Genomic DNA, 27,116 nt, shown 5'->3' with positions numbered 1-27,116 from the left:
TTCCCCATAATCCAGATTGAAAATTGCTTCCATAAGCTGTGCTGTTTATGCTTGCTTACAGCATCCACATTATGTTGCTCTCTGATGTAATCTATTATATAATCTGTGTGCTTCTGCCACCCCATTCTACTGCCTACTACTTCTTGAAGAAACATAACATAGCCAAAGGAGTATAAGCTTTTGAGTCAGAATTGGCTCCAAAAACCTGGTTTTGCCACTCGTAAGTTATACAATATTGTGCAAGTTTCTAAACAACTTTGCATTTCAGTTTCCCCAACTATAATACAAAGGTAGTATCACCTACATCACAGTTGTTGTAAAGTGTTTTAAAATAGTGTATGTAAATTATATGACACAATGCTTGGCACATGAGGACTGGATAAAATAGCAGGTGTAGTTCTATTATTTCTACTATTAAAATTATAAGGGTGTTTCTATTCATCCTTATATTTGCACAGTAGCTTACTTGCTAAATTGTTAAAATAAATTATATTTATTTTAACAGAGTGATTGTTAAATTGTTAAAATAAATTATATCAGTTGGATACATTTTAAAAAATTAAAAAAGAAACTGTAATTTGTAAAATGTGTTAAGTCCACATTTACTTCACATGGAAGTAGTCACTCTGTATCTTGGAGAGGATCCCAACCTCTATGCTCCAAGGTTTTAAAGAAATAGATGGCCGGGCACGGTGGCTCACACCTGCAATCCCAAACATTTTGGGAGGCTGAGGCAGGCGAATCACCTGAGGTCAAGAGTTTGAGACCACTCTGACTAACATGGTGAAACCCCGTTTCTACTAAAAATACAAAAATTAGCCGGGTGTGGTGGCATGTGCTTGTCATCTCAGCTACTTGGGAGGCTGAAGCAGAAGAATTGCTTGAACCCAGGAGGCGGAGGTTGCGGTGAGCTGAGATCGTGCCACTGCAATCCAGCCTGGGTGACAGAGTGAGACTCCATCTCAAAACAAACAAACAAAACAAACAAACAAAGAAATAGATAATACTAAAAATCTCTACCTCTTTAATTGGGAAAGTATAAATAGGTGATTTTTATTAAAGAGACAGACCAGTAAATCTGGGTAGCCTAAAGTTCAAATATTATGAAGAATCTAAAACAAAACCTTCCCATATCTCGGCAAATTGTAAATACTTCCTTTGCAATTCTTCAATACTGGTGAAGATATCTTAAGCAAATTGCTGAAATATACTCACTCATGAACATAAAGTAAAATTAAAATTAAAGTAAAATGCCCAAAAGGTTAAGCTAAAATTAAAGGGCCACACCAATGTGTATAAAAAGCAAAATAATACAACCCCCCTCTTTGAGAAAAAATAACAAATGACATCAGAAAACCAGGAATAAACTTATTTAAGTAACAATCTTTAATTTCATGGGTAACTATGAAGCAGTCACTGCACAAATACACATAAGAAAAAATGTCTTCGTTCTGGAATCTTTAAAATGCCTTGTGGGTTTGAAAAAAAAAATAGTTAGACTAAAATGCCAAAGATTAAAAGTCCCAAATTAAAAGTCCATGCATCTTGGTTATGCTCTACTTTTACTAATAACTTGGTTCAAAGTGACAACAGCATTGTTAAGTGAATAAAGAGATTTTCTTGAAAACTACTAATACTAGAACAATGGATGAATCTTAATCATGCCAAGGGAAAGGAGACAGTCTAAGAAATCATATTGTATGATTCCATTTATACAAAATTCTAGAAAATGAAAACAATAGCAATAAAAAGTAGATCACTGGTTGACAAAGGAGAGGAGTAGAAGGAATAGGAGGTAAGAATTACAAAGGGGCATGAGAAAACTTTTGAGGGATCACAAATTTATCATCTTGATTGTGGTGATGGTTTATGGGTATACAGATATAGTCAAAACGTATTAAGTTGTATACTTTGAATATGTATAATTTATTATAGGTCAAGTATACCTCAAAAAGCTGTTTTAAAAAGGGTATCTTGAATTGTTTTAAAAATATATAAATCTTGGCCAAGGTGCAACGGCTCACACTTGTAATGATAGCACTTTGGGGTGCCAAGACTCAGAGGCTAAGAGTTTGAGACTACCCTGAACAACACAGTAAGGCTTTGTCTTTATTAAAACAAAACAAAACAACAACAACAACAACAAAAAACACTTAAAAATTAGCCAGGCATGGTGGTATGTGCCTCTAGTCCTAGTGACTCAGGAGGCTGAGGCAGGAGGATCCCTTGAGCCTAGGATTTTGAGACTGCAGTGACCTATGTTCTTGGCAGTACACTCCAGCCTGGGGGACAGAGCAAGACCCTATCTCAGAAACACACACACACACACACACACACACACACACACACACACACACACACACAAATATCCTTAAAATATGAACTTCAAGGTTTATGAAATAACCTTCCTGTCATAGCTGCATGAAGTCAAAGACCAGGACTAATGACCATTTAACCATTCATAAATTCATAAATGGTATCTACTAATTACTTGAGTCAGTGAAATTCACTACTTATTTTTCCCCTCCTCCAATCCCACCATGGGCTGGATTCTCCATTTCACGTCCTATACAAACTCAGCATAATTTCCAGGATTGAAATGGCAACTTTCTCTCTATCTCCTACTGTGCAGGGGCTTAATAAAGTGCCTCTGGCACTTAACTTATCCAGTTTTCTTTTTTGGGAAGGAGTTTCGCTGTTGTTGCTCAGACTGGAGTGCAATGGCACAATCTCGGCTCACCACAACCTCTGCCTCCTGGGTTCAAGCAATTCTTCTGCCTCAGCCTCCCGAGTAGCTGGGACTACAGGCGCGTACCACCATGCTCAGCTAATTTTTTGTATTTTTAGTAGAGATGGGGTTTCACCTTGTTGACCAGAATGGTCTCGATCTCTTGACCTCGTGATCCACCCGCCTCGGCCTCCCAAAGTGCTGGGATTATAGGCATGAGCCACCGCACCCAGCCCCTACTTATCCAATTTGATTATACACTTTAATTATCCAAATTAAATACAACATGAAGCTTTATTTTCAACATTTAAAAATTTCACCTTGGTATGTGGTTCTTGTAGAACCAATACAGAAGTATAAACATGTTTTTCAAACATGAATCTACAAATATCTTAATATGTATGCTATCTATATGTGTTACTTCAGAAAGAAAGAAATATTCTTCCATATGAACTATTTTCTCAAACTTCAAATGGAAAATATGACCAAAAACTGAAAACAGCTCTACGGTAAAGAGCACTAACAAATGCTCCCAAGATTAAAGAGATAGAACAGAAAAATAGGGAAGAGTAAATCCCCGAAAATTCTAAAAAAGAAAAAAAAATCTACAAAATATATTGAGGTCATAGGCAGTCATTTTAATATGGGCATAAAAGCATCCTATGAACTGAGGACACTTGCTTGATGTTCTGCTGCAGAACTTAGATCAGCACAAAAGTGAAGGCTTCCTCTTTCCAGTTTTTTTTCTATTCTCTTTTTCTTTTTGAGATGGTGTCTCACTCTTGTTGCCCAGGATAGAGTGCAACAACGTGATCTTGGCTCACTGCAATCTCTACCACCCAGGTTCAAGCAATTGTCTCACCTCATCTTTCTGAGTAGCTGGGATTATAAGTGTGTGCCACCACGCCCAGCTGATTTTTGTATTTTTTGTAGAGATGGGGTTTTACCACATTGGCCAGGCTGGTCTCGAACTCCTGAGTTCAGGTGATCTGCCCTCCTCAGCCTTGTAAAGTGCTGGAATTACAGGCGTAAGGTACTATGCCTGGCCCTCTTTCCAGTTTTCTAAGATAGTTTCACATAGAAACATGTATATGTTCCTCATATTTTCTCTATTTTATTGCTATAAAACATGTTATTTTAGAACATGTTTAAATTCTACTTTCAATTTTGTTACAACATAGAGCAATTTCTACTATTAGGCATTGTATATAAATAATGACCAATCTTACATAACTCTAAAAACCCTAAAGCTGCAGAGAAAGAGAGAGAAAGACAGAGTACACGTGTTTGTGTATTTTAAGAGACGGAATCTTGCTCTGACACACAGGATAGAGTGCAGTGGCATGATCATAACTTAGTGCAGCCTCGAAATCCTGGGCTCAAGCGATCTTCCTGCCTGAGTAGCTGGGATTACAGGCAGTTCTACCATGCCTGGCTAATTTTCATTGCCGTTCAGAAGGAGATCACTTGTTATATCCTGATAATATAAACTAAATGACACCTAATGAACTAGGGCATTGTAAGGAACTTTAAATCTCCTCCAAAATAATACAGAAGAGCAAAAAGAAGAAAATAAAAGTCACCTTGAATACCACTATTCAGAGGTAACTACTGTTAACATTCCAGAGTATATAGTCCAGTCTTGTCAATGTATTGTGATGCATAACTTGAAAAATACGACACTATGACAATGAAAAGAAGAGGAGAAATATATATAAACAGTATTACAGCTTCTTCTAAAATGCAATTACCTAAATTCTGGCACATAATTAAATAGAAATATCATTAATAGTAGATGTCATTTTTAATAGCTATATAGTACTCCATCATATATTAATGGGCTTTATCATCAATGAATATCTTTGGGACAAATCTTTGTGCAATATCCATAATAATTTCCACAGGATAAACTTCTGGAAGTGAAACTGCTATATCAAAGTAAAGGCATATTTTTAAGGCTTTTGATTTATATTGCTAAACTGACCTCCAAATATACAGTATTGATTTCTGCTTTACCAGTAGAGAAAGATCTCATTTCTTAATACCAACACCAACAGTGGATATTATTTTTTTAACATTTTTCTCATATTAATTAAAAAAACCTAATTTTAAAGTTGCATAGCTTGACACAGTAATGAGGTTGAACTTTTTCATATATATAATGGTCACTTGTAGTTCTATGTAAAATGCCTCCTCTGCCCAGTCTCCAATTTTTTTTTTTTTCAAGATGAAGTTTTGCTATGTAACTCAGGCTGGAGTACAGTAGCATGATCATGATTCACTACAGGCTCTACTTCTCAGACTCGAGCAATCCTCCCATCTCAGCTTCACCAGTAGCTGGAACCACAGGTGTACACCACCATCTCCAGCCAATTTTTATATTTTTTGTAGAGACAGGATCTCCCTATGTTAATCAGGCTGATCTCGAACTCCTGGGCTCAAGCCATTCTCCTGCCTCAGCCTCCCCAAGTGCTAGGATTATAGGCATGAGGCACTGCACCTGACTCTGCCTATTTTTAAAAACTAAAATGTCAGTTAAAATTCTCTCACTTGAATATAAAGTACAGGCCTTTTCTTATAACATGGATTTCTGATCAGGTACCTCGTTGTGTTCCTAATTTAGTCCTAAATATTCATTTTGCAAATGAGAAGACTGAGGTCTGAAAGGATAAATGACTTATCCAAGATCAAAAATGGCACAAAAATATTTCTCCTGCTATATTCTGCCTACCAGCTGTTATATCTTGCTATTTTACACCTAACAACTATATAGAAATTTTATGTAAACCACTTTCAATAATACAGAGAGGCTGTTAGAATTTCTAGAGTTATTAGACTCATTATCAAATGAAATCATGTATTATAAAATGCCAGTAAGAAAGAATAATAAAGAAAAACACTTGAAGAAAAAGATGAATAGAAGAAAATGGGAGAAATTAACTGGCAAAACATATCTTACAACTTAAAATTCACATAAAAGTTAAGCCACCAGAGAAAACAAACAGAGCTGCACAGGAGGTGGCTCAGTCACGCTACCGGAGGGCAGCCCACTGCAGAGTGTCTGAGTCTGAGCAGAGTGAAAAGATGTCCATTGGGAGATAGATGAGTTAAGGGTTGGGCTGGGAAGGAGGTGGTCAGCCCTGCTTTTAATGTTGGAGTCTCAGATGGGTAAGAAAAGGCCTCCATGTGGAGGGAAGGCAGCCTGATGTGAGTTGTCAATGCCCAAGTGGGCTAAGGAGGCATTCACATGAGGTAAATGATAGGAATGGCACTAGTCCAGCATAGGGTGTCAGGACCCAAACAGGAAGATATTTAGTTGATGGGGAGGAAAGGAGAGTGCCTGGTGGCACCAGGCAATTCATTATGTAAACACATGGATATTGATCAAATAAGTAAATATATCAAGGATGTGGTAGGTACAAGTGAATTCATATTACAGATGAAGGGAATTATAAATATAGAATGAATGTTGGTATTAGATGACATCTGGAGATACTGGTGGTAATTTATGGCTCTCAATATAAAGATACAGAAACATAGATGTTAATGTGTATATGTATGCATACATGTTCATGTATGTCCCTAGCTGTGTCCATTGAGAGAGCCTGGGAACACTGAAACCTCATTAGCAATAAGCACACTTAGCATCCAGACTTTGGTGTGTGATAGAGGTTGAATATATGTCCCTGCCAAATCTCACGTTGAGTTGTAATCTTCAATGTTGGCGGTAGGACCTGGTGGGAGGTGTTGAGGCAGATCCCTCATGGCTCAGTGCTGTCCTATCAATAGTAAATGAGTACTCAGGAGATCTGATTTTTTAAAAGTCTGTGCCCCCTGCAACTCTCTCTTGCTCTCGCTCTCATTACGTTATGTGCCTGCTCCTCTTTGCTTTTTGCCATGAGTAAAAGCGCCCTGAGGCTTTCCAGAAGCTGAGCAGATGCCAGTGCCATGCTTGTATAGCCTATGGAACCAGGAGCCATTTAAACTTCTTTATAAATTACCCAGTCTCAGGCATTTATTTATAGCAATGCAAGAATGGCCTAATACAGAGTGTAAATACCGTTCTCCACTAAAAGGGACCTGGGCTTCTTGAAGAACTGGCTGATTCCAATTCAGCAGTACAGGATGTATCTTATCTTGTAATGGAAATAAAGAAGTAAGTCCTTCCTTATTTTCTGGCACAAGATATTTAAGACCCATCCTGTATTGCTACCAGATTTGGCCAGATAGTAAGGAAGGACTTAAATCTGGGATAATTTGATGATCAAAATAAATAATGATAGTAATGGATTACATCATGAATAAACAGGGTTCTATGAACCCATACTGATAAAAAGAAACTGAATGTTTGATAAGAAACAGGATATTTATATCATCTCGAAGTATTATATCTCCCTATAATACTTAAGTATTAAGGGCAAAAGTAATTTACAACACAAAAGCCTGGAAAACATCACATTAATCAAGTGATGTGACTTAACCCCACTAGAAATAAGGGAAATAAAATCATGTACCACTGATAGAATGTCGTAAGACAGAGCATCAGCTGGGTGTGGTGGCTCACACCTGTAATCCCAGCACTTTGGGAGGCTGAGGCAGGTGGATCATAAGGTCAGGAGTTTGAGACCAGCCTGACAAATATGGTGAAACCTCGTCTCTATTAAAAATGCAACATTAGCCATGCATGGTGCTGCATGCCTATAATCCCAGCTACTCCAGAGGCTGAAGCAGGATAATCACTTGAACCCAGGAGGCGGAGGTTGCAGTGAGCCAAGAGCACATCACTGCACTCAGGCCTGAGTGACACAGTGAGACTTTGTCTCAAAAAGAAAAAAAAGAAAAAGACACAGCATCACTTCTGTAATAGTCATGTCGAAGATACAAAACCTGTATCTAATAATGAAGAAGTATTATATAACACCAAATTGAGGTAAACTCTACAAATTAACTGGCATAACAATCTTCAAAAGTGCTGAAGTCATTATAGTCAAGGAATCATTAAGGAACTGTTTCCAATGTGAAAAGACCAAATCGACATAACAAAGAACTGCAACGTGATCTTCTAGGCTGAATCCTTTTCCTATAAAGTACATTATCAGAACTACTGGAGAACCTTAAATGTGACCTGCAGATTAGATAGTAGCAATATATCAATGTTAACTTCCTAACTTCCATGGACATGTTGTGATTTTGTAAGAGAATGTCTTGTTGTAGAACGCTTAAAGAGTTTTACTGTAAAAAAATAAAAAAAGGAAAAAACTTATAGAATGAGTTTAAGTTGTATGTAAATAATATGCACTATAATTATTCATTATACAGCTTATCTGCAGCTTCACTTTCCACGGTTTCAGTTACCCACAGTCAACAGTCCAAAAATATTAAATGGAAAATTCCAGAAATAAACAATTCATAGGTTTTAAACTGTGTGCTGTTTTAAATAGAGTGATGAAATCTTGCCATCTTCTTGCTCCATCCCACCCGAGATGTGAATCATCGGTTTGTCCAGCACATCCAGGCTATATATGCTACCTGCTCATTACTATATAGGAAAAAATATAGCATGTATAGGGCTCAGTACTATCTGCAGTCTCAGGCATCCACTGGGGCTCTTGGAATTTATTCTCCACAGGTAAGGGGGGTGTACTGTATAACCATTGTATAATTAGCATCACGTAGCAGTGGTCATGAAAAAAAACACTACGAGATATATTTATTCTCTAATAATTCTCTGCTTGTTTTTTGTTTATAATTTTCATGCTATGAGGTATAGCAAAGAATAGAAAAACTACATTCTGTATTGCAAGGTTAAGAGCAAATAAAATCATACTACAGTAGAATAATTTAGAAGTCCGAAGACTCAAGGGATGATCATTGGTTCTATTAGCTCCTTGTTCTCTTTTTAGAATATGACATGTAGGTTAAGTCTGTTTTGCTTTAGGCTGCAGTATCAATATTTCCATGCCATTTTTAATTCTATCATTCAAATGATTCACATGATAAAATACTGTTTTATTTTATTTTTTATTATCTTTTATTTTCCTACATCGCTATCAAAAACAAATGAGGAGAGCAATTCACTTTATAGTAAATAGTGCTGGTAAATCAATCTACAAAAATGGGAGGGAGCAAACACATTTCTGGTGACTAACTATAGAAATACCCGGATTCTGGCCAGGCGAGGTGGCTCACACCTGTAATCCCAGCACTTTGGGAGGCCAAGGGAGGTGAATCACCTGAGCAGGAGTTCAAGACCAGCCTGAACAACATGATAAAACCCCATCTAAAAACACAAAATTAGCCAGGCATGGTGGCACATGCCTGTAATCCCAGCTACTAGAGAAGCTGAGGCAGGAGAATCACTTGAACCCAGGAGGTGGAGGTTGTGATGAGCCGAGATTGTGCCACTGCACTTCAGCCTGGGCAACAAGAGTGAAACTCTGTCTCAAAAAAAAAAAAAAAAAAAAAGAACCAGATTCTAAAATGTGAATTTGACTAATCTTCTAGTTAGTTGGTTATAGAACTATAAATATTGCAAACTCTTAACCTTTTAAGCATGTACTTAAGTTTCAAAACAAGTTTCTAAAATACAGGTAATACTAAATGTTATAGATAATATATAGCACAAAACATATAGCACTGTGGAACATTTCTAATATAAATCATTTACTTTATAAAATGTATTTGGAAAACATGTGACTGCCTATTTTGTATGGAATACCATATTAAGAATAAGAGTTGCTTGATGTCACCATGTTTTTTAAAATAAAAATACATATACTTTTTTTTAAAGAATAAGATATAGCCCCTGCCCTTAAAATCAGACTAATAAGGAAGAGAAAAAGTGAAAATAATAATTTGGCCTGGTGCAGTGGCTCATGCCATGCAATCCCAGTACTTTGAGAGGCTGAGGTGGGTGAATCATGAAGTCAGGAGTTCAAGGCCACTCTGGCCAACATAGTAAAACCCTGTCTCTACTAAAAATACAAAAATTAGCTGGGCATAGTGGTGCACACCTATAGTCCCAGTGGCTCAGGAGGCTGAGGCAGGAGAATTGCCTGAACCTGGGAGGCAGAGGTTGTGGTAAGCTGAGATCACGCCACTGCACTCCAGCCTGGGCAACAAGAGTGAGACTCCGTCTCAAAAAAAGAAAAAAAAACAAAAATAATTCAGTGATATATATATATATAATAATAAAGAGAAAGACATGCTATGGGAACATAAGGAATAAACTGGAGCTGATCATCTCCAAAGCATCCATATTCCTCTCTTAGAGAGCCTGATCTGCCAACAGTGCAGTAAAGGGCAATCCTATATATCCATGACCTTGACATACTTGCTTCAGGTAAACCAGGGGAGACACCTGACCAAGTTAAGACAATCAGACTACCTCTTCAGGAAATCTGTAGAAAGAAAAAATCAGTCACACAGAGGTGGGCATCAAGATTCAAAACAGTATTTTAGGACCGGTAGGCATTATTTGTCATATTCTTATTAATTAAAAAAACTAATAAAAGCCAGAATGGAGTAGGCACAGAAAAAGAGACGTAAGAAATCATGTAGCCAAGAAGGAAAATAGTTTCTGAGATGCCCAGCTATGTTTTGTGATTGGATCCAAGAGTCTCCAGTACCATTAGTATGAGTCCCATCCTCTTTTTACTTGAATTTATCTGATTGAGTTTAATTCCCTAAATACCTAGCCAATCCTGGAAAGGGCCCTGAAAGGCTACTAAAGGAAGTAATGCCTGAGCTGAGTTTTCTCAAAGCAAGAGGCATCAGCCATTCTGGGATATTTCATAAAGAGGAGACAGCATGTGAACAATAAAGCAGAGTACACTGAGGAGTCTCTCTGAGGATCTCTGATAGCTAAAGCATAGGATTATAAACCAAAATAAAACTCTAAGCTCCCAACCAATGGACCCTTCCCTTAGCCAGGGGTATTCCAGAGTTAATCTGATAAACCAGTTAAGAAGGCCATGATGGGAAGTGGAGGTTCTACACATCTCATTATACTTTCCTCCCTCTGAAATTCAGGCACAGCTGACCATCATTAATATCAACACTGACACTTCTTTTTTTTTTGAGACCGAGTTCCACTCTTGTTACCCAGGCTGGAGTGCAATGGCGCGATCTCGGCTTACCGCAACCTCCACCTCCTGGGTTCAGGCAATTCTCCTGCCTCAGCCTCGTGAGTAGCTGGGATTACAGGCACGCGCCATCACGCCCGGCTAATTTTTTGTATTTTTAGTAGAGACAGGGTATCACCATGTTGACCAGGATGTTCTTGATCTCTTGACCTCGTGATCCACCCGCCTTGGCCTCCCAAAGTGCTGGGATTACAGGCTTGAGCCACCACGCCCGGCCCTGAGACTTTTTTTTTTTTTTCTGAGACGGTCTCGCTCTTGTTGCCCAGGCTGGAGTGCAATGGCTCGATCTTGGCTCACTGCAACCTCTGCCTCCCAGGTTCAAGGGATTCTCCTGCCTCAGCCTCCTGAGTAGCTGGGATTACAGGCATGCACGACCATGTCCGGCCAATTTTTGTATTTTTAGTGGAGACGGGGTTTCTCCATGTTGGTCAGGTTGGTTTGGGAACTCTCGACCTCAACACTGAGCCTTTAACATTGATAGAACAGACTCTTTTTATTTTTTTGAGATTGAGTCTCACTCTGTCATCCAGGCAGGAGTGCAGAGGCAGGATCTCAGCTCACTGCAACCTCTGCCTCCCAGGTTCAAGTGATTCTCCTGCCTCAGCCTCTGCCTCCTGAGTAGCTGGGATTACAGGTGTGTGCCACCATACTCGGCTAATTTTTGTATATTAGTAGAGACAGAGTTTCACCATGTTGGTCAGGCTGGTCTCAAATTCTAAGTCTGATAAGAAACATTAACAATCTATTCTCTCTAAAGCTTCCTACCTGTAGGCTTCATCTGCATGATAAAACCTTAGTCTCCACAACCCCTAATCTTAACCCAGACATTCCTTTCTATTGATTCCAGGCCTTTAGATAGTGACTCTTTCAACCAACTGCCAATTAGAAAATATTTGAATTCTATAAACTAGAGCGCAGCACTCCACCCACCCAAACTTCCAGCTGTCCCACCTTTCTGGCAATGTACATTTTAAATGTATTGATTGATGTATTATGTTTCCATAAAATGTTAAAACCAAGTTGTGGCCCAACCATCTTGGGCACGTGTTCTCAGGTTTCCTGGGCTGTGTCATCAGCCGCTGGCTACTCATATTTGGCTCAGAACAAATCTCTTCAAATATTTTATACAGTTTCACTCTTCTCATCAACAGGATAGAAGATTAAGAGAGTAAGCTCAGAGAAATATGCAAATATTGAAAAGCCTCCAATAACATGGTAAAAGGTTCCTGACCTCATGGAGCTTATCTTTTAAGATGCCTGCTGCTAGTAAACTTGATCATTTAAGTTAGTCAAGCAGCTTAAAATCATTTAATGCAGGTACCAGTGAGTAAAAAAAAATGTAAAGTGTTACCACCCTTTACACACTTGCTTTAAAATTTTCTGCTTTTCAAATATATATATATATGTATTAATAGGTTTATTTTCCAAACTTTTGTAAAAATTAGAATAAGTATATATTTATGCATAGTTTCTCTTTTGATGTGAACCTCCAGATTGCGGTGTAACAAAAAAGCCAATCTGCTTGTGTGTTTTGATATATCTAACAAAGTTTATCACCATGTTTTGAAAGAGTTTGTATGCAAGACTACATTTATTAAATTGGTATTTTCCTTCCATGTTTAGAAGCTACATCCCAAAACTGTGAATGGCTTGAGATTTAAAACAAACAAAAAAAACCATTCTACTTTAATATCACCATTCTGTGGTTCGCACATTGTAGATGTACAATAAAGATATGTTTGAGGGAGTATAACTTCCCGTTTCTGATCTGCATGAGACAACTATAGTAACAAAACTTAGTTGATACCATTCAATTTAAAAGCAAATAGCTTTTTTCCTCCTCGGCTGTCTAAGGATAGGCCGCCATCATGAACAACACAGTAACTATCTGCACTAGAAAGTTCATGACCAACCGACTACTTCAGAGGAAACAAATGGTCATTGATGTCCTTCACCCCGGGAAGGCAACAGTGCCTAAGACAGAAATTCGGGAAAAACTAGCTAAAATGTACAAGACCACACCGGATGTCATTTTTTATTTGGATTCAGAACTCATTTTGGTGGTGGCAAGACAACTGGCTTTGGCATGATTTATGATTCCCTGGATTATGCAAAGAAAAATGAACCCAAACATAGACTTGCAAGACATGGCCTGTATGAGAAGAAGAAGACCTCAAGAAAGCAACGAAAGGAACGCAAGAACAGAATGAAGAAAGTCAGGGGGACTGCAAAGGCCAATGTTGGTGCTGGCAAAAAGTGAGCTGGAGATTGGAACACAGCCGAAGGAGTAAAAGGTGCCGCATTGATGTTATCTATGGCCGTTGGGGATTTTTCACGAGATGCTTATTAATAAACTAAAAACTTTTGTGTGGGGGAAAAAAAAAAAAAGCAAATAAATTTGACATTTTAGTTAGCTTGAACAGCTTTACAGTGGGTGAACTTTCTGCCCAAAATATTTTTGAAATACAGAAAATACCTCAGGTTAATTCCTATTATTATTCTTAGGAGAAGTGAGACCTTTATATTGGAACCCTTTGCTAATGAGGGGTCCCTAGTCAGATAAATTTAGGAAACTGAATGTTAAACAAGAATAAAAATTTAACCTAAGTCTTCATTGTACTTTTGCATGCTACATTCATTCTATCTCCAAAAAGACATTTCCAAATTTGCTGAACCTCAAAATCATCTTTTACTAAACACTGTATTAGTAAAAGACATTAGTATTCTTAAGACAACTGTCTGGAAACATCTACTAAATTCGGTAATATTTGAAGGATAATTACAAAATGAAACTAATGTTAAAAGCTCAAAATCTCTTACCTTTCTGGCTGGTGGGCCATGAGCTTTATTTATGCCGCTTCCAGGAATGCCTTAGCTTTTATCAAGTAAGCAGTCCTTTCTCAAGTTTCCATCTAGTATTCTTAGGGAAAAAGAGAGGCAGAAGAGAGTGAACTTATTATCAAGTGGTTCTAAATTAATAGCCTTTTGTATTTCAATTCCGTAAAATTAAAAAAAATTTTTCTTTATACTTCAAAAATGCATGTAAATTTTGCCTTCCATACCATGTTTTTCAATATAAAACTTAAGGTTCTCCTTCCAAATCGTCAATGCTACAGGAAGATGTTTATCCTGTAACCTCCCGCAACGCTTTGCATATTACCAACTATTAGAGGCATTAACAGTTTTTGGGTTGGAAGTAGGGCAATGAAACCTTTGTGAAAGTAGAAAAATGACAGAGGAGTCATAGATAATAGGTGAAATGGCAGTGCTGTATTTGAGCATCAATATTTTTAGAGTGAAGATTAACAGTTTTTCTTGTGTCATTTCTGCACAAATAAAATCCATAGGACCCAGTCCATGAAGCTTACTTCTTTCACAAAAACATAGGCAATCCAGAACCATGATCTTTTGGAACCAAAGGTCCTTATATTTTGTTGCTCTGCCATTCTCAACATGTAGCTTCTCCTTCATGGTTTTAAAAATAACTGTTCAAGTTCTAGCCATCACATCTGCTGATCAGACAGCAAGATGAGAAATAGAAGATGAGCAATAGCCTTCCTTTAAGGGTATTTTCAGAAATCTTACAGGAAATTTTTATTCATATTTCTTGGTTCAGAACTTAGTCATATGACGGTAGCTATCAGGGAGGCTAGGAAATATTTCCTTTATTTCACTATATGCTTAGGTAAGAACTGGAGCATCTACCAATAAGAAAAAAGAAGAGAAGAAATACTGGAGGACAATTAGTTGTTTCTGTCCTCACACTTATTTCATTCTAAAATGTAAGACTGTCTAGATACCTCATGGAGATAACTTGGCGATCTATTAAACAAAGTTTTCAAAAGCAGAAGGTTCTGTCAGGAGCCAAGACTAACATTCATAAGGACTTCTTTAACATGTAAGGCCGATCTATAGGTGACAAAAGAAGAAAAGAAAAATATGAAGACCAGAATGACAATGTAAGAGCAAAGAAACAACCGTAATTGTTGTAGTTTGGAAAGGCAAACTCACATACTCAGTCTACAAAACTCAGAAATGACTGCTCAGAGTCATTATGTAAATGATGGTGTGGTCAAGGAGAGAATAAGAACCTGGCAGAAAGCTCAGTTACCAACTTATTGTGCATTAAGAAAAGGCACAATATTCAAAGAGAAAGAGACTTTGCTCTACATTATCTTAGGACTGAGCTCCCATTACCAGGTCATATAGGTACTGGGAGATTTCCCTATTATGCAGAATGTTGGAAAGAAGGATTGCACTTAACTTTGAATTCCCTGACACTTTCAAGATTGCTTGAAACATGTTTAAATGTTTAATATGTTTAAAACATTATTGGTCTGGTGCCGTGGCTTCGCCTGTAATTCCAGCACTCTGGGAGGCCGAGGCAGGAGGATTCCTGAGATCAGGAGTTCAAGACCAGCCTGGTCAACATGGTAAAACCCCGTCTCTACTAAAAATGGAAAAATTAGCCTGGCATGGTGGCGGGCACCAGTAATCCCAGCTACTCTGGAGGCCGAGGCTGGAGAATCGCTTGAACCAGGGAGGCGAAAGTTGCAGTGAGCCCAGATAACATCACTGCACTCCAGCCTGGGCAAAAAGAGTGAAACTCTGCCCCCTCCAAAAAAAGAAAAACAACAACAACAACAACAACAACAACAAAAAACGCTGTTGTGAGTATCACAAACTAGAAACTCACTTTAAAGATGGCAACAAAATTCTGTTTTATATACAGGCTGTTCCTTAAGGGAAAAAGGACCCCAATGGGATATTTAGCTATACAAATGTAAAACAGGGACTACAAATGGAGCAGTAATTCAAAGGACAAATGGCTCTGTGGGATAATGTAAAGATCCACATCTTCTAGGTAGAGATAAATTTCTGCAAATTGCTTCATAGAAATGTTTATTTTTAAAGTATGGCTTTAGGTTTTCTTATCTGTGTTCTTATTTCAGCAATTGCTCAAAAAAGTTCAGGTGCAAAAGTAATTGTGGTTTTTGCCATTAATAAAACCCTAAAAAACTGCAAGACAAACTGGTATTGTCATTTCAAGCAAAAGGAAATAAGACAGCCAGTTGTAATTGGCCTGTGTCACTTATGTCTTAACACATGAAATGTTAAGATAATCACCCAGATTTTGAACATTAAAAATAACATCCTTTTTTTGTAACTTTAAAAGCAGATGTAAGGAACCTCTCCTCTACCACTACTATCTGACCTATTGTAGATGTATTTCTTATATAATCATGCGTCACTTAACAGGGATACGTTCTGAGAAACGTGAAGTCAGGCCAAAACAACATTGTGCAAACTTCAGACTATACTCACACAAACCTTCATGATACAGCCTATTGCTCCTAGGCTGTACAGGATTGCTCAAACCCTGTACAGGATGTTACTGTACAGAATACTAATACCATTTGTAACAAAATGGTACTTGTAAATCTAAACATAGAAAAGGTACAGTAAAAATACAGTATGAAAGATTTTTTAACATGGTAAGCTTGTATAGGGCACTTACCAAGAATGCAGTTTGCAGAACTGGAAGTTGCTCTGGTGAGTCAGTGCATGAGTGATGAGTGAATATGACGGCCTAGGACACCACCGTACAGTACTGTAGACTTTATATACTGTATACTAGGCTACATAAAATTTATTTAAACAATTTTCTTTCTTGGATAATAGTTAACTTTGGCTAACTATGACTTTTTTACTTTATAAACCTTTTACTTTTCTAAAAACTTTTTGGCTCCTTTGAAACAACACTTAGCTTAAAACACAAACACACTGTATAGCTATAAAGAAAATATTTTCATTCTTATTCTAATAAGCTCTTTTCTATCTTAAAAATTATTTTTACTTTCAAATTATTTTGTTAAGAACTAAACAAAGACATACACATTAGCCTAGGCCTACAAAGGGTGAGGATCATCAGCGTCACTGTCTTCCACCTCAGTATCTTGTCCCTCTAGGAGGTCTTCAGAGGCAATAACGAACATGGAGTCGTGATCACGTATGATAACAATGCCTTCTTGAGGAATACCTCCTGAAGGACCTGTCTGAGGCTGTTTTAAAATAAACGTTTTTTTTAAAGCAAAGGTACACTCCAAAATAATAATTTAAAAATATATTTAAATACATAAACCAGTAAAATCATTGCATATCAAGTATTAAATACTGTACATAATTGTGCTGTATATTCCTTGTCTTAATGAAATGCTATACTTTTAGACAACTGGTAGCACGGTAGATTCATTTACACCAACATCACTATAAATGTGAGTAATGTGTTATATACTATGTCATGATGCCTACCACATCTTTTTTTTTTTTTTTTTTTGAGACAAAGTTTCGCGCTTGTTGCCCAGGCTGGAGCGCAATGGCGCGATCTCGGCTCACCGCAACCTCTGCCTCCTGGGTGCAGGCAATTCTCCTGCCTCAGCCTTCTGAGTAGCTGGGATTACAGGCACGCGCCACCATGCCCAGCTAATTTTTTGTATTTTTAGTAGAGACGCGGTTTCACCATGTTGACCAGGATGGTCTCGATCTCTTGACCTCGTGATCCACCCGCCTCTGCCTCCCAAAGTGCTGGGATTACAGGCGTGAGCCACCACGCCCGGCCGCCTACCACATCCTTTATGTGGTCTACTGACTCAAAATGTTATTATGCAGTAAATGCCTATATTTGTATATCATTAACCTGTGGCTAGGTTCTCTGCTGAAAGGTACAAACACTACTAATGGCAAGTGTCCTGGTAAGAGCCAAATATTGTGCCAAGAAACAGGGTCCAAAAGGTAGGCATTAGCATGAGAAAGGAATTAATCCTCTGCTAGGCATAAGTGTAACAGATGTGAGGGCAATCTTGGGTGGCAAAGAGAAGTTGGCTTCTGTCTTTGTGGGCGGATAAGAGGTAGGCAGGAGGGTGATGGACAGTCTTTCAAGGAGGCAGTATGGGATACAGACAAAGTGGGGTATGTATTACTAAAGGTACATACTAAGGCTTTCCAAGGGATACTGGAGCAAGACAAGTTTTAAGAAAATCAACTTCTATATCTTCATTTTTGTTTGTTTGCTTCCCAAAGATGATCTGCCTATTTTTCCAGAGTCCTCAATCTCCCACTTTTCAAAAGAAATCCATACCTCTCTCATCTCAAATCTTATTAGAATGAGTTGCCCTAGGCTTTAGAAGCTTCCTTGGAACAAAACAAATGGATAATTTAAAATAAGAGTGCCTTAAAGCCTCCATTAATCAAGGCACCATTAACCCTCAAGCTTCTGGCTTTCCCTGTCTTACAAATATTATTAAAGGCAAAGCATGACTTTAAGAATCAGTGTTCTGCCTTGTGTTTAGGAATCCAGATATACTTTACTGTGTAGTGTGATGACAGAAAGAATAACAATTTTCATTTAATGATTACCTCTTCCATTGTGGAAATACCATGCAAAAATGTACTGTACAGAGAGGGAGTTCCGCAAGAATGAAGAAATCAATTAAAAATTTTGAAAAATTAAATATATATTTGTCACAAACAAGTATGATAGAGTGATATTTTAAAATATGAAAATACATTGGGTTCAAATAAAATTATGCTGGCGAAGTAGAAAGAAAATACAAAATTTAATAAGAAAAAGGGACACTGAAAACTTCCCACTATTAGATGAGTTAATTCAAGCTTGTTTTTTAAAACCAATGATAGCATCAAATCACTATGGTATTTAGATACTTGTAAAAGTGTATTTGGAAAAAACAAATTATATTTTTTTCAACAATTTCAATCTATGATTATAAAACTGCAGGAATCAACTTAGAAATGTGCAAGTGTACAGAATTTACCAAGTTTATTTTCAAGAGTATGTGAGTGTATTAGGCAGAATGGCCCTCCAAAGATGTCCATACCCTCATCCCTGGAACCTGTTAACAGGTTACTTTCCACCACAAAAGAAACTCTGCAAATGTAAAAAGACTACATATCCAAAAATAAGATAGATTCCTGGGCTATCTAGGAATCTAATCAAGAGCCTTCAAAAGCAGAGAACTTTCTCCATCTGGAGTCAAAGAGATTCAGCCAGAAAAAGAAGTCAGAGGGATGTGATCTGCCATTACTGGAGGGGGCCCACATGGAAAGCACCTCAGCTCCTGGGAGACAAGACCAACACTTGGCTGACAGACAGTAAGGAAAGAGGGATGAAAATAAAAGACCTACTGAATTCAGCCAAATGCCTGAATTAACTTGGAAGTGGATTCCTCCCTAGAGACTCCCAGAAAAGAATGAAGCTCTGCCAACACACTGATCTTGGCTTTGTAAGACCCTAACTGAGGACTCAGTTGAGGCCGCTCGGACTTCTGACCTACAAAAACTGTGAGACAATAAATTTATATTGTTTTAAGATGTTAAGTAAGTGGCAATATATGAGTCAGGAATAGAAAATTAATAGAGTAAGCAAGAATTGTAAGGTCCCAGGAAGATGCACTTATGCCCTACAACTTCAAGAGCAGCAGCACCTTATAGAAACAGGTTTTTTCCCCTATTTTTATAACATTTCATATAACTCATAAAATAGTGTTTGTATAAAGATTGACACAAAGTTTCTAGAGAGCATACAATTTCCAGTAATGTCCTGGGTTTTTGTTACATTCAGTTTTCTAAGGATGCATTCAAATCAATGGTAAAATGCAGACATTATGTGATACCTCATTATCTTTGGTAAAACTATTCTTATTTTGTCTCCTCATAGTATAAACTCTGATATCCACTTTGTGCAGGATCTGCTATTAGTAGGATGCCAGAAAAACATTAAGGCTGGATCTACAAGAGTCAAGTATTTCTAAACAGTAGTAATAGCCTCTTGGCCCCCATCCCCACTTCATGTATATATACAGTCTATCTACATAACCAGGCAGGGTGAGAGCTCACAATGACAAGTCAAGAGTCTTGAGATCTCCTCTCAACTGGGCAAGAAGCAAACATCTGTGGGGAACACTGGAAACTAAGGCCATCTCTACAGGAACCCAAGTGGCCATGCTACAGTGTGGTTAGGCCTGTGACTCTTACCAGTTGAACAGTCAATCCGTTCACCACTAACTAGATCCTATTGGTTGACTGATGCTTGCTGCTGATGTGTGGTTCCCCTTCCCACAAACATAAAAAAGTAAAGGGAAGATTTGGGGCCAACACTGAAGGGATAGGGGAACACTAGCACAAATGACACTAGATACGACTTCATTCCCTGTCAAACATTTGTCATCATGTAGACACTGCCAAGGTGAACTAAAGCAGGATTCAAATACTCAGTACATTCATGACAATCTTCATACATTGTTGAAATGATCCTAGAGATCACCTTGGGAATAGCAATGTGGTCATAATAACAAATCTAAATCCAGGAGTTTGAAAACCTGCAGCCATGACCTAGTAGGACTTCATTCACCTCTCAAGACTAAAGTATTTTAAAATCAGGAATTTTTTTTTTTTTTTGAAACAGGGTCTTACACTGTCACCCGGACTGAGGTGCAGTGGCACAATCATGGCTCACTGCAACGTTGATCTCTAGGGCTCAAGTGATCCTCCCACCTCAACCTCCCAAGTAGCTGGGACCACAGGTGCACATGCCACCACATCCAGCTAATTTTTTTTTTTTTTTTTGTAGAGATCAGGTCTCACGATGTTGCCCAGGCAGACTGCGAACTCCTTGAGCTCAAGGAGGCTTTAAGGCACTCTTATTTTAAATGAATGATTTAAATCATTCATTTAAAATAAGAGTGCCTTAAAGCCTCCATTAATCAAGGCAATGATCCTCCTGTATTAGCCTCCCAAAGTGCTGGGATTAGAGGTATAAGCCATTGACTTTGGCCAGGAAAATTTTAAATTGTATGGTTACACCACGATCCTCTATAGTAAAAAAAAATATACATTTCAGGGCTGTCCAAAAGAATACATGAAAATAATATATGTAAAATACATGGCATAGTGCATGACACTAAAATCCATTAAGTTTATAAATTTACTGCATTTTACTTTGGACTTTAAATGTGCATTTGCCTAATGCCTAATAAATACCTAATCTTACTGTCTTATTTTTCTAGAAACTTATTTTTTATAAAAGCAAAAAGAAAAGAGAAATTCATAGCTCTCCAAGAATACAGTAATTCATTATTATTTAAAGTACATCAATAAAATTTCTCATTATGAAAAGGGCACAAATAAAACACACTACAGGCTTGGTGTGGTGGCTCACGCCTATAACCCCAGTGTTTTGGGAAGCTGAGATGGGAGGATCACTTGAGGCAAAGAATTTAAGAATAACCTGGGCAACATAGGCTCCATCTCTACAAAAAATAAAAAAAATGGGTATAGTTAAGTAGCACATGCCTGTTATCCCAGCTACTCGGGAGGCTGAGGTGGGAGGACTGCTGAAGCCCAGGTGTTCGAGGCAGCAGTGAGCTATGACTGCATCGCCACATTCCAGCCTGGGTGACAGAGACCCTGTTTCTAAAAATGAAACAAAATAAGACTATGGATTATGTACTATACCCATTAAAACAATGATAAGCTCACCTCTTCCATTTTCAACGTATGTCAAAATTCGAGTAAGTGAAGTAGTATTACTACACAAAAATAACCCTCAATCCAACATCCACATATCAACAGTCATTAAAACCTACCTTACAAACGATAAAAGACTTCACTGATTCTCAACTTTGTGGCCAAAAATTGACAGTGTAGTTATATTGTTTAATTAGCAGAGACTTCAAAACAACTTTTTGTCTGTGGTATTTTAATCATAATCTCAACACCACTATGGGGAAGGAGAAATAAAGCGTTTCACTAGAATGTTTATAATGGGATAGGTGGAGCAGAAGAAAAGGATAACTGGAGCTGGTAGTCTCCTGTAATCCCAGCACTTTGGGACACTGAGGTGGGAGGATCAGTTAAGCCTGGGAGTTTGAGACCAGCCTGGGCAAAGGCAAGACCCCATTTCTACAAAAAATTTAAAAACTAGCTGGGTGTGGTGGCATGCGAGTATGGTCCCAGCTATTAGGGAGGCTGAGGCGGGAAGATCTCTAGAGCCCAAGAGGTGGAAACTGCAGTGAGACTTGTTCATATCATTGCACTCCAACCTGGATGACAGAGACCTTGTCTCAAAAATACAAAAATAATTGGATTTTATGGAAATCATCTCATAATTTTATCATCTCAAAATAATAATATACTATACTGCAGGAATTTGATACATAAAAAGTCTGAGAAGGGGTACGCATGGAACAAAAAAAATGAGATGTTCTCTCATATGACAATTCTAAGGTGGTATGTTCCTCCATAAATTATAAATTCCTAGGGAAAACCAACTTTGCTTCCAAAGCTACCAAGTAGATGTTTGCTGTACTGCTTTTGAGCTACAGCACAAGCATGCCTGAAGGGCTAGGCTAGATTATTTCTGAATGAACTTCAACAATAACAATTACCACAACGTACACTGAGTAGTCAATTAAGTTTTTGATGCTGTATTAAATATTGTATATATATTATATGAATGCTCACAGCAAGACTTATTCTCCTTAAAGAGAAGGTAACTGAGGCACAGAGAGGTTATATAATTTACCCAAGATAACACAGTTTATAAGTGGTAGACCCATGACAATCTAGCTCTTAATAACTAACCTAAAACACTGATTACATACTTACTATGTGCCAGAGACAATACTGAGGAAACAAAACTCAGTCAATTTGGCTATCATATACTCATATACACTTTCTTTATTCCAAGTGTTTCCTATATGGAAATGAATTTGTCATTATAAATCTTAATAAATCATGACACACTCATAAGACAGAACTCCCATGAAATGAAATGTATAGTTCAGAAAGTAACTTTTTTTTTTTTTTTTTTTTGAAACAGAGTCTTGCTCTGTTGCCCCGGCTGGGGTGCAGGGACATGATCTTGGCTCACTGCAACCTTTGCCTCCTGGTTTCAAGGGATTCTCCTGTCTCAGCCTCCCTAGTAGCTGGGATTACAGACACCCACCACTACAACCAGCTAATTTTTATATTTTTAGTCAAGATGGCATTTTGTCATGTTGACCATGCTGGTCTCAAACTCTTGACCTCAGATGATCCACCCTCCTCAGCCTCCCAAAGGGCTGGGATTACAGGTGTGAGCCACTGTACCTGGCCCAGAAATTAACTCTTAAATTAGCATAAGATATTCAATGCACAAACCATATAAAACTGCATGAAATCTAAGAATCATTGTTACAAGACTCAAAAGTTTTGGTAAACCTTAAGAGAAACGAAGACAGTAAAATGTCAGAAAATATGAAAATATCTGTTGCATCACATAGATCACTGGTAGACAAATAACTATGGTATGATACGGCCAACTAAATAATTTTAAAACTGCTAAACAATACAACATATTCCCGGCAATAATTCCCAATTAGGTAATCACACTTTATTGTTAACTCCAAAGTTCACAAAATTATGGCAAAGCTAACGCATGCATGCTCTGCTGACAGTATAAACTCGCTTAAGTCTTTGGGGAGGCAAATATCTGGCAACTGTAGAAATATTTATATCCTTTGACTGGTAATTCATTTGAGATTAGTATCCGACAAAAACAATTCAAAAAAGAAAAAGATAAATGCACAGAGATGTTCAATTCAATGTCAAAATAGGCATGAACGGAAACTATTATTTTCTTGTCAGGCATTTAGAACAAATTTAATACTTATTTTTCAACTATCACATAACAATCAAATATTATAGATTAAACAACATGGAAAAATACAATGCTATAAAAGTAAAATAAAACTTATTTGATATAATTCTATAAAAACTATAATGTATACACACACACGAGAAGAAAACAAAAATAATGAACACAATTATTTTTTAGTATGGCAAAACAAATTGATACATAAAAAAATTGTTCCAACACATGCTCAATAAATAAAAGCAAACATACTAGCCAAAATAGCAAAATTACAAAAACCAAAGCTATAAAACTGGAATAACAAAGGTTTAGGTTCTGCTAGGAGAACTAAAGAATATTTAGGGAACATATTAATAAATTTATGGTCAATATTATAGATTAAAAATACTATATATTACAAAAATAACCAAAGTCCAATAGTATTTTGCCAATTACAATTATTCCTCCCCTGTCTTTCCCAACCAATCTTCCCCTGAGAATCTCTGTGGAAATAAGCCACTACTCCTGTTGGAAGTATTTTCTATTCCTTGGATAGAAAGGCAAAAAAGTGGCTCAGAACCACTATCTTTGTTAAGATACAGAATGGGAATATGGGTGAACAGGCGAAGTCCCAAAACATTTTATTTACATCTCTTCTTTACTATCAATGCCAAAATGCCAAGGAACAAAAGCATCATTAAACATACTTAAAAGTGAAAATAAGGCTGGGTGCAGTGGCTCATTCCGGTAATCCCAACACTTTGGGAGGCTGAGGTGGGTGGATCATACAAGGTCAGGAGTTCGAGATCAGCCTGGCCAACATGGTGAAACCCCTCTCTAATAAAAATACAAAAATTAGCCAGGTGTGGTGGCGGGTACTTGTAATCCCAGCTACTCGGGAGGCTGAGACAGGAGAATCGCTTGAACCTGGGAGACAGAGGTTGCAATGAGCTGAGAGCACCACTGCACTCCAGCCTGGGTGATAGAACAAGACTCCGTCTCAAAGGAAAACAAAATTGAAAATCAATACACCAGTTTCAAGGTAGCCAACAAGAATAAATTGAAAAGATATATATAATGATACATATTTATTTATAATTATACAATATGTAACATTAAATATGCTTATAACATAAAATAAAGTGTAAAAATAGGCCGGGTGCAGTGGCTCATGCCTGTAATCCCTTAAAAGTGAAAATGAATACGCCAGTTTGAAGGTTGTCAAGAAGGTTGTCAACAAGTCTCAACAAATTGAAAAGATGTATATAATGAATACACATTTATTTATATATGTAATATTAAATATATTTATACTATAAAATAATGTGTTAAAATAGGCCAGGTGTGGTGGTTCATGCCTATAACCCCAACAGTTTGAGAGGCCAAGGTGGGTGGATCACTTGAGGCCCGGAGTTCGAGATCAGCCTGGCCAACATGATGAAACCTTGTCTCTACTAAAAACACAAAAATTAGCAGGGTGTGGTGGCGCACCCCTGTAATCCTAGCTATTTGGGAGGCTCAGGCAGGAGAACCGCTTGAATCTGAGAGGTGGAGATTGTAGTGAGCCAAGACTGCACCAATGCACTGCAGCATAGGTGACAGAGGAAGACTCCTTCTCAAAAATAAAGTACTTACAATTACTAATGGCCTTAAAGATCCACAAATTTCCCTAATTTTCTATGAAACTATACCTTACTATATAACTTTTAACCTTGAAAAACATAACAAAGGAAATAAAATGTTCAATGGGGTTTTCCTTCAAATATAAACAGGTGATTACTATCTTATTACTTCAACGTTAAAGCTTACATACAGAGAATATGCAGCATTTTAGACAAGTTCTTAGCCTTAAGGAATAGGTGTGAGTATGAGATAAACACAGAAATACTAAGTTAAACTCCAAATTATAACAATACAAAATGGGTTTTTTGTTTTGTTTTGAGATGGAGTCTTGATCTGTTGCCCAGGCTGGAGTGCCGTGGCATGATCTTGGCTCGCTGCAACCTCCTGCTCCTGGTTTCAAGCAATTCTCCTAACTCAGCCTCCTGAGTAGCTGGGATTATAGGTGCCCACCACCATGCCTGGCTAATTTTTTTATATTTTTACCAGAGATGGGGTTCTGGGGTTTTGTCGTGTTGGCCAAACTGGTCTCGAACTACTGACCTCAGCTGGTCCGCCTGCCTTAGCCTCCCAAAGTGCTGGGATTATAGGCGTGAGCTACCACGCTTGGCTAACATGGGATTTTTTTTTACAGTACATTTTAATCATACAAAATAACCTAACAGGTGCTTGACTTTTATAAAAATCAATTGAATATTATTGTTATTCACTGATTTTTAAACAAGAGAAGTTTTGGTGAAAATCTGATTTTAAATAAGGGAGACTTCAACTACTTTATCTTCTCCAATGACATTTTAGTAAGAATAAAAAAGAGAAAGAAATGTCTACTTATACACATATTTCATATTGGAAGGAAGAGCTTGAAGACAAAACGAGTAGAAACAGCACACATTGGTGAGATTGTTTACCTGATCTCACATGATCTAACAATGACCAGACAAGAACATATGTATCATTAAAACCCAAGTTTTCCAAAATACAAAAATTTGGGTAGAACAAAAATGCAGATTATTTTTTGAAGAGTTAATACCAGTTATACGTAGATGTGATTTTTCAACCATATTCATACAGCTTCCAGATTCTGAGTACCAGTAAAAAGCTCCCCGCTATTATTTGTTGAAGTGCTGACAACCACTTCTTTTCTTTTCTTTTTCTATTTTTGAAATGGTGTCTCAGTCTGTGGTCCAGGGAGTGCAGTGGTGCATCTCTGCTCACTGCAATTTCTGCCTCCCGGGTCTCAGTTCAAGCAATTCTCCTACCTCAGCCTCCCAAGTTGCTGGGATTACAGGCACGAGCCACCATGCCCAGCTAATTTTTTTTATTTTTTAGTAGAGACAGGGTTTCACCATGTTGGCCAGTATGGTCTTGAACTCCTGACCTCGTGATCCACCCGCCTTGGCCTCCCAAAAGCTGGTATTACAGGCATGAGCCACTGCACCTGGCCGCTGACAACCATTTCTACAATTAACTTAGCTTAAAATAAAAAACAACGCCAAAGGGGAAAGGAACTGCAGGAATTACTGGGTTACATATTTAACTGATAATAATATAGTGCTCCGAATATGAAATAAACATTCGGATAAGGTTTTTATAAAGGATTTTCAGGGAATGCACTTGGATCTACAGAAGGTATTATGTACCCTACACACGCACAAACAGATTCCCTGAAAGCTCCTTCCTTACTGACAGTTAAAATACTTAACATCTATGTTCTAAATTTCCACAATATTACATTTTAAATCATTTCTTAAAACTCAATGGCAGTACCATTCTCTCAAAGCAAGATTAATCGTCTTAGGAAGGCAACATACACATCACGGTAAATTTGGAAGATTCTCAGAAATTCTTTTACACATCAAGGTAAATTTAAAAGATTCCTAGAAATTATTTTACAAAGAGTAGGATTCTTAACTTACGCAATTATTGATGGCCTTAA

General features: G+C 37.6%; 1 protein-coding gene and 1 pseudogene across 24 annotated transcripts in view; one reads left to right on the top strand and one right to left on the bottom strand.

The window, feature by feature from the left end:
• Positions 1-27,116, bottom strand: part of ATF2 (activating transcription factor 2) — an 89,862-nt gene that overhangs the window by 60,839 nt on the left and 1,907 nt on the right. For 12 of the 24 annotated variants that reach the window (XR_013518864.1, XR_013518869.1, XR_013518866.1 and 9 more), the window contains exons 2-3: positions 14,673-14,781; positions 13,693-13,792 (exon numbers count right to left, since the gene is read on the bottom strand). The exons of 3 other annotated variants lie outside the window; for them this stretch is intronic. The gene's annotated coding sequence lies outside the window, so the exon portion shown is untranslated. Of the gene's footprint in view, positions 1-13,692; positions 13,793-14,672; positions 14,782-16,767; positions 16,935-27,116 lie in introns of all 24 variants that reach the window. 9 more of the 24 variants (XR_013518865.1, XR_013518868.1, XM_078327354.1 and 6 more) reach the window with 2 other exon arrangements.
• LOC100387841 (small ribosomal subunit protein eS24 pseudogene) lies at positions 12,702-13,202 on the top strand (annotated as a pseudogene).

Source organism: Callithrix jacchus, chromosome 6, assembly GCF_049354715.1.
Source record: "Callithrix jacchus isolate 240 chromosome 6, calJac240_pri, whole genome shotgun sequence".
Lineage (NCBI taxonomy): Eukaryota > Metazoa > Chordata > Mammalia > Primates > Cebidae > Callithrix > Callithrix jacchus.
Note: the sequence above shows the minus strand (reverse complement) of the source record. Positions and strands in the feature narration are given on the sequence as shown.